We start from the raw sequence: 9,155 nt of genomic DNA, 5'->3' as shown, positions 1-9,155 counted from the left end.
GAAAGGAGGATAAAGCTAGACTTCTATGCACTCCTACACAGAGGCCTAGCAGCCTCCAGCTCCCAGCTAAGGGAGCAGGCTTTTCTTTTTCCCCACAGAACACAGTGGTGTTGACTCCATAAAGTTTTTCTTGAGACAGGAAGGGATAAAAATGGATTTGGAACAGAAAGATTCTGCTCTAGGTATACCCATCCCTCCAATAAGGTGAGAACAATGATGTCAAGGAGAGACCTCAAAAACAGGGTGACTGAGTACAAGTGGGGAAAAAAAAAACTGCAACTTGCTCCCAGGGACTGGGGAAAATTTAAAAAGGTTGGAATCTATCAGTGTTCATTAGTCATCTTCTCTTTCATCTTCCTCTCCTTCTTCCCCCTCATCATCATGTTCATCTTCTTCACCTTCCTCCTCATCCCCTTCTTCATCAAGATCTTCCAACTTTTCCTCCTCCTCCTCCTCCTCCTCCTCCTCCTCCTCCTCCTTCTCCTTCTCCTCCTGCTTCTGCTTCTTCTGCTTCCCCTTCTTCATCATCCATCTCAGGAAACAAGTAGTATGTAATGGATTTGGCCAAATCTCATCTTTAATGACTTCTCCTAACTCCGTGGTCGGCAAACTGTGGCTCGCGAACCACATGTGGCTCTTTGGCCCCTTGAGTGTGGCTCTTCCACAAAATACCACGGCCTGGGCGAGTCTGTTTTAAAGAAGTGGCGTTAGAAGAAGTTTAAGTTTAAAAAATTTGGCTCTCAAAAGAAAGTTCAATCGTTGTACTATTGATATTTGGCTCTGTTGACTAATGAGTTTGCCGACCACTGTCCTAACTCATCTGCACCTGCATCAGAATGGTCAGTAAGCCAGGTAAAGAAGCTCTCTGATTCCTCATGCTCTCTTCCTGCTGCCTTTGTTCTGTTTTGTTTTTGTTTGTTGGTTTGTTTGTTTTACTTGAATGTTTCCTCAAATCCTTTCCAGATTTCCATTTGATTTTAATAGACTTTGAAGATAGAGCACCACTCTCATTCCTATGAAATTCTTTGGAGAGAACTTTATTTTCGAAGTAAGGGTTTTCATCAAAATAAAAATGTATTTTGTAACTTGACTTAATATCTTAAAATGCTGTCCCTTCAACTCTTGTCAAATAATGCAGTGCCTCTTTATCCTCTTCCCCAAGCAATGCAAACACTTGTGGATGTTTGACAAATGTTGTTACCCAAAAATGTGGGATTTTGGCGATCAACTCTGACCGCTTCTGAAAAAATGGTTGGTGGAGTTTGTTATATTTCTGTTCTACTTTCAAAATCTCCTCACTGGCCTGTTCATTAAGTCTGTCTATTTAATTTTGTACTTCATCAATATGTTTAATTGCTTCTTGCTGTTCTTTTCCTCCTTTGGCAAGTCCCAAGGGATTGACTTCCCTGACTAGGGGACAGGAGGCAATTTTGGTTTCTTCACTTGAGGTGGGAGCAAAAGCTGGCGTTCAGGGGCCATGCTGTGAGGAAAGTCATAGACTTTGACTGAAGGGAAGTAGCTGGGCTAGAAGGCACTCTGAGAACTGATGTTGTCTTCTGTTTTCTAACCACAGCACAATTAAGTTAGAAAGTAGCACTCACCTCGAAACTAAAAAAAATTCTCATGTTTTATGAATTAGTAAATATACTATTAACCCACAAACTAAGCAAGCAATCATAATAGAAATATAAAACTACTTAAAATGAAATAACACCACTCATACTTCCTAGCAAAATATAATGGAATTAAACAAAATACAAATATAAAATTGAAAGAATGGGTAAAAATATAAAAGTAATTCCTTGAAAAATCAAAACTTAACAAGTTTTTGATGACAGTATGACTAAGAAGAACAGAGATAAAGCTCAAATAAAATGAAATTATAAATGAAAATACAGAAATATCTAGAGATGTCACAGAGATAAAACTATGACAATATAGACTGAAAAGTTTTCTAGCAACATAATTTTTAAATAATCTATATGTAGATAAATTACTAGAAAATATATTTTCACACTCACTGAAATAGTAAAACACATAAATGGCCCCAAACTTAAATTAATAAGTCAATCATTTTAACAGAGTCATAATAACTCAAATTATTAAATACCTTGAAGGTTCAATAGTAAAGCTACTTCAAGCTTCTAGGTCAATCAAATTTAGTTTCATATTTCAGCTTTTCAGGTTTTCCAGATGTGTAAGATCTTACAAAAAATTATGCCATTTTTCTGCACCTGTTTTCTGTCCTCAAGATGTCAATAATATAAATACATCACAAAATAGCTGTTCAGCCTAACTGTGAAAATATAAGTAAAAACATAATCCAGAACATGCAGTAGCCCCATGATAAACACTATACTGTTCATACCTCTTCCCTTACACCCTATTCATACAACTAATTATATGTAGGAGACCTTTAAAGGTATTTCCTATATAAAAAGGAAATATACTTTTTATTAGAAATTACTAGGTTTGAATCTGAGATCCCTGTTTTCCATTAATGGGCAAACACATAATTTAGTTTTCATATTTGAAACTCACTATGGCCATCTTCAGAAGAACAGCAATAGTTAGCACCTAGAGTTGTCATTAGATAAATGAGATAATAAATATACAGTACTTAGCACATAATAAGTGTTTAAAAATAATGTAATAGTTCTATGCTATGGTATTTAGAATGCCAATGTCTGCAAGAGACTTAAAGAAAACTTTCAAAATTCAGTCATCAACTTCATCTCAGAAGGAGAGAAAAGTCAGTGTTAGGTCATCAGGAAGAATCACCCACTAAAAATAAAGCTGCAAGTTTCACTAGATTGATTGGCCTGGCTTTGGTTACCTTTTTGTTTGTTAGTCTGTTCTAATTAAGGTGATAACTGATTAACTGTGCTAATCCCAAATTAGAGATGTATGCAGTTGTAATGCAGCACACATAGTTCCCTGTTCACTGAGATCCCTGGTTTAAATTATGCCATAGGATTGGATGAGTTGGCTTTGGGAAATGTCACAGGTTGGGAAATACATCCTGGTTTACATGTTGGAATTACCACTTCCTACTGTGTGAGCTGCAGAAGCAGCTTTACTTCCCTAAGCCTGTTTCCTGAAATAGAAATGAACTTTTCAGATCATTTTGAGAAAAGAGTGAGCTAGTGTTGTGAACAATTAGTTTAGTGTTTGGAATACTTAGTGATTGGCACGATAGTAAGAAGGTGATATTTTCAAGAGCATTACAATATGAGAAGTGAAGTTCTTTGCTACACTGCTACTCATTTTATCAGCAGAGTTACAAAAGCAGGTATTACCAATAGAAAAATAAAATGTGACCTCTATTTCCAGAGTGGGGTATGTTATATACTCCAATCTTCCCACAATCATATCCTCTCACCCCAAACGTTAAGGAGTACCACTGGAATCACATTACATAAACATTTTGATTTTTAGATGAGCTGCTATGGAACAAAAGCTTAAATGGGTCCCACAGCCAGGTTAATGACACACCTGCCTATCTCTCCCAGCTGGGTACTAGAAATATTAGGGGAAATACTTTGGAAAGTGTATGATTGTCTAATCACTATGCTGTACATCTAATACAAAATAATCCTGATGTAAACTGTAATTCAAAAACATTTTAAATTAAAAAATGTAAAAAAAATAACCCTACACACACACACACACACACACACACACAGAGTATGTGCCCGTCCAACTTACTTGCCATTATTCTAAACTCCTCCTGTTTTTCTACTATTTCTAATGTTTATCATTAATGTTCATAGTCCAATTATTCTTTGCATATTCAAAAGCTACTCTGAGGGAAAAAATGCTATGTATGGAATATGTGCTTCTTATTCTCAATTTCCCTCTGGCTTCCTGTGTCTTCCTTGCCTGGGAAGAGAGGTGTTCCCACTCTTCCAGCTGCAGAAATGATGTTCTCTGTGGGCTGATTCCATGGAGTTGCACTGTTTAATAATACTGTTTACTTCAAGGTGTTTCTTTGGAAAACCTCCTAGGAGTTTCCTGGCAGCCTTTGATTACACTGTTATCTACTTAGGAATATAATCACGTTCCTGGAGTTTTACTTAGAGAATATGCATTTAGGTGAGCTCTGAGTAATGAAAACTCATAGCTGTCTCCAGACAACTAATCTGGTTTCCCTTGTCAGCTGTAAAGAGATATTGTTCTATGGTAGGAAGGCCAGTAAAACCCATTAAGACTAATGACTTTCATCACAGTTGAGATAAAAATTTCTTGCAGTAAAAATGCTTTCGAATAAAAAAAAAATACACATATTGTAAACACATTGATATTGCACATTGAATACTCAGAGAAGGTTCCAAAAATGTTTAGAAGTTAAACATTTATCCAATTTGGAAAAAAAATATTTTTAAAACTACCAGAATGAAGTCTGTAGAAGATGGCATGTAATCTAACCAAATACTTACACTCACAATGGACATCGTTTATTATGGGAGAAGTTAAAGTATTTATTTAAAATATTAGATATATATTTTTAAAGGTCTAAAATATTTTAAATTCCATATGTCATCATATATTGAACATTGTCAAGAATTCTGTATCAACTAGAACAAACCTCATTCCAATATCCGAAGTGAATCCATTGAAAGAATTAAGAGATAAACATTTACTAAAGTTTATGGCAAGGTCAAAGGAAATGAAAAATGTCAGCTTTGTCTCTGAGCCTCTTTTATAAGCCTCTTAGGAATTATGAAAAGGACAAATCTTGAAGCAACAGAAGAAGGAAATATTCATTTACACAAAATACAACCATGAGAATTTATGCAAAGAAATGTAATAAATAAAGAATGCATCTGCTATGAATGTCCTGATCACATGTATATGAACATTTTTTCAAACAAGTTTCTATTTATTTTGTACTTATATTTGCTTTATCTCAGTTAATTCTAATGAGTATAGGGCTAACAACACCATTTTAGAAAGGAGAAAAATATTAACACTTATAAGAGACTTAAAAAATGTCATTAGTTCACTAAATATTTCAAATATTAATTCATATAAAATTCAAAATAACATGCTGAAGTAGCTATAACTTCTTTCTTCATATTGGGGATGAGAAAATGATATTCAGAACATTTACATAACTGGTTCATCTTCCATGGGTGAGCTGGCCATCTCTGTTCTTAGCACTTCTAATTCTCTGCCTCTCACAATTTAACCTTTAGGGAAGGACCACACCCAAGATTACACTAATGGCTAAGACAGTGGTCAGCAAACTGCGGTTCGAGAGCCACATGCAACTCTTTGGCCCCTTGAGTGTGGCTCTTCCACAAAATACCACGGCCTGGGCGAGTCTATTTTGAAGAAGTGGCGTTAGAAGAAGTTTAAGTTTAAAATATTTGGCTTTCAAAAGAAATTTCAATTGTTGTACTGTTGATATTTGGCTCTGTTGACTAATGAGTTTGCTGACCACTGGGCTAAGACATAGATCAAGAATTCAAAAGCAATATCTGAAACCTGGGTACTATTGCCTCTGGATTTAATATCGTATTTATTTTCTATCTACATCAACCTTGGGTAACCCCATTCTGTGCCATGACTAGATCCAGAGTTTCATTTGTAGCTCAAACATTTCCCTTGAAATCAAGAAACATATACCCAAAATCCTACAGAGTGCCAGTACTTGGATGTATATGGTATCCAGTAACATTGAGTTTGGTGGTTTTTAAGGGTAGATTTATAAATAACTAGTGGGAATACGAATTGAAGCTTCACTGTGTGCTTAGAAATTATGTTGGACAATGTAGTTAGACTTGCTAAATATCAGTTTTCTCATCTGTAAAACCTTAAAAATAGCATCTCTCTCTTAATATTATGTGGCTTAAATAGATTCATATATGAACAATTTTTTAAAAAATGTATTTTAAACCTTGAAGAGAGAATAACAATAACAACAAACATAAACAAACAAACAAAAAAGGAAAGAGAAAGCCAAAAAAAGAGAATGAGAGAGAACACAGACAGAAAAGAGAGAAGCATCAGGGAAGCAAGGAAGGACTGTTAATATGGATTCGGGTTGGATTATGGGTGTTAACCTAAGGAGTCTATTTTGTGTGTTAGACACAGTAAACTGCTACAACGCTTGTGTGTCATAGAGTGAAGGTTGTGACCAGAAGTGTACTTGGGAAGTTTAATGCAGATGCTGTGTAAGAATGGGCATGGGCAGGAATGAGGAGGTCACTGGTAATTGAACACATGCTTGGATCTGTGTGCCCTGTGTGTTGTGGGGGTGCTGTTTTGATCTAGTATGTGTATCATGGAGACTGCAGGCTAGAACTGTTACAGGCTCTCTCTCTCCAGTGCTCACTGTGCCCCCCTGACCCTCGCTCACCTGCCCATCTCCCTGCCCTCTCACCATGCCTTATTCCCTCCGAATACCAGGCATGGATCTGGGACAGGGAAGGAATTTTCTATTTTTCTAATATATATATATATATCTTCCTAAATAGAACCTTACATCTAAAACCTAGGGTCTGATTTGAAAACAAAAAACATTTGGAGTAAGAGGAAATTGAACGGCAGGAAGACATTCAGCAAATATCCATTGGTTTGCTCCTCTTCTATGATAGATGCCCAGGGAGACTTCCAGACACAATAAATTTGGAAAGACTACAGTTTCTAAATTTGCTGCCAAGGGGAGGTAAGTGCAGTTGGTAATTCATCGATTCTCTCCCGAGTTCTCTTGATCCCTGGTTCAGTCTCCCTCTGAGCAACCTTCGTCTTACATCTTTGAAGAGCTGCCTCATCCTGGCACAGGTAATCAGAAGAGCAGCAGGCAAGCCGTCCAGCCAGTAGGTGGTCACAGGTCCCCTGCCTATTCCGGCAAACATCCTCTTTCAAAAGGCCACCTGGCCATGATGAGCACTGGAGCAGGGAGGAGAAATGAAAAAGCGGTGCTGAAAGGAATAAAGGCGAGACAGGGCGAGTCTCTGTTACGGGACTATGTGTTTAAGTGGTGGTGTGTTTAAATGGATTGAACTGATAGGAAAGGGAAGGGGAGGTTCAAGGGCAAAAGGTCCTCACGTCCAGGCACATGAAAGAGTGTCCGCAGGTGTGGTGAGAACTGGGGACTACCGCCCTCCAACTCCTAATGGTTCCAGGAGAAACCAAGTGGCAAGTTGATTATAACGCTCCTGGCACTCTCGCTGCAGAAGTTTATGGCATCTGGCACCCTGCTCAGCAGAGAAAGTGGGAACCACAGCAGAGGAAGGAAATAAAATATCTTCGCTGTGTTTACTAAACCCGGGGGGCGCGGGGAATGGAGACACAAAACACAGTGTCTCATAGAAAAACGGGGTACTCTCCATCACCAGGACACAGCCTTCAGGCGCTATGATATCTCTGGCCTTCCACACTGCTACTGATGCTACGTTCTCTTGATAATGAGAGATGGAGAGTATGGGCGCCCTGACTTTCCCATCTGCCAGAGCCTGGGTATCAGTGGATTCCTACACTATGGATGGAGATACTCTGATATGATTAAGGCTGGGGCCAGCAGCATTCCAAACTCTGGAGGAAAATATGGGTGGGCAAGGTGGGTGGAGAGGTCCCAGGCAAGGTGGCCACTCCCATTCATCCCACCCAACTTCTGTGCCAAGACAGGAAGGTATGGATGCGGAAGGGTTTGGACAGCAGTCATAGGGCTTGAAAAGCACACTATCTACCATCAGTAATGATAGTCATAGCTACTGAAGATGCACTATGAACAAGGCACTGGGCTAATTAGTTTATTCACTTTATTGTATTTAGTGTTAAAATGTACATATCAAGTAAGAACTATTCTCCTGCAAACAGGGCCACTGATGATCAAAGAGGGAATGTCCTAAAACTGGCACTCAGACCCAGGCAGTTGGACTTTCATGGTTTAAAACACTTTGTTAGTCTGATCAAATGAATGTGGATCCTTTACATTATTGTACTAAAACTAGGCCACAGTTCTGCAATCGTGCTGTTTATTTTCTCTGTTTTATGATGTCTTGGCATTTTAGGACTCCCTACATCCAGGGAAGGACTTATTCTCTCAGACTTAGTGAATTCAATTTTGTAGATAGAAAATAGTTTGCTTGTGAGTAAGGCTTTGATAAGCAGCTATCCCTAGCCCATTCTCCCACCTGCAGGTGAGAACACTGACCTGAGTTACCAAGGCCCGGCACTGAACACTGAGAGAAAAACTCTGTAGAGCATAGAAGGCTGCAGTTATTGAAATCAGCTTGCTCACTCTCATGCATTCCACAACACACAAGTAACCCCACATTCATGCTATCCTTCATTCCTGTCACCTCCTGACCTTCCCTGGGGCCTCTCCAGGGGCCCTGTGTGGTGTGAGACACCCATCCCTCCTCCTTTTTTTTAAAGGGCAGTTGTCTCCTGATCTAATTGCTTCACTGTCCCTGATACATTTCAAAACATACAGATAGATGATGTGAAGATAAATTTTAGACTTTTTAAAATCAGTTTGCCACACACCATCCTCCTGTTCTTGTCTCTCTTCTAACCCAAAATGATGGTTATGGCAATAATAAGAGAACACTCAGCCAGGATTTTAGTACTTTAAATTACCTCACTTCTTTCTTACAACAATCCTATCATTTAGGTAATCTATATATATATAAAAGCCCAATGACCGGAATGGTGGAACGACCAGAATGACTGGGACAACTGGTGTCTATGACATGCACTGTGGCAGCCAACCAGTGTGATCCAGGCCCCAATCGTAGTGCCCCCAAGTCTGGCTCTACCCCCAACCGGCCCCCAACACCCTGATCAGGGGGGGCCAGCTGGCCAACCACCTGCAGCCCCTCCCCCCACCAGCCTGGCACAATGGGCCCTCATCAGGGCGGGCTGGCCTGACCCCACCCATGCACAAATTCATGCACCAGGCCTCTAGTAGTATAATAATTAGAGTGATAAGGAAAGTTATTACAGTATCCCAGATTTAAAATATTTTAAGAGACATTATCATTCCTTTGAGACTTTTAAACTTGAAGGCACTCTTTGATTTATTGTCATTGATGAAGCAAGTCGTTATGTTGGAAGGCCCTCCTGGCAAGGAACTGAGGAAGTCTGCCAGCCAACAGCTCACTAGAAACTAGCCTACAAGGACCTCATTCCAATGGCCCTAT

The 9,155-nt window shown here is 39.0% G+C and overlaps 1 pseudogene; it reads right to left on the bottom strand.

Moving 5' to 3' along the window:
- Positions 1-299: 299 nt before the first annotated feature.
- LOC103299952 (protein SET-like) lies at positions 300-1,479 on the bottom strand (annotated as a pseudogene).
- Positions 1,480-9,155: the final 7,676 nt, after the last annotated feature.

Source organism: Eptesicus fuscus, chromosome 19, assembly GCF_027574615.1.
Source record: "Eptesicus fuscus isolate TK198812 chromosome 19, DD_ASM_mEF_20220401, whole genome shotgun sequence".
Lineage (NCBI taxonomy): Eukaryota > Metazoa > Chordata > Mammalia > Chiroptera > Vespertilionidae > Eptesicus > Eptesicus fuscus.
This window is presented reverse-complemented; position numbering and strand designations above follow the sequence as displayed.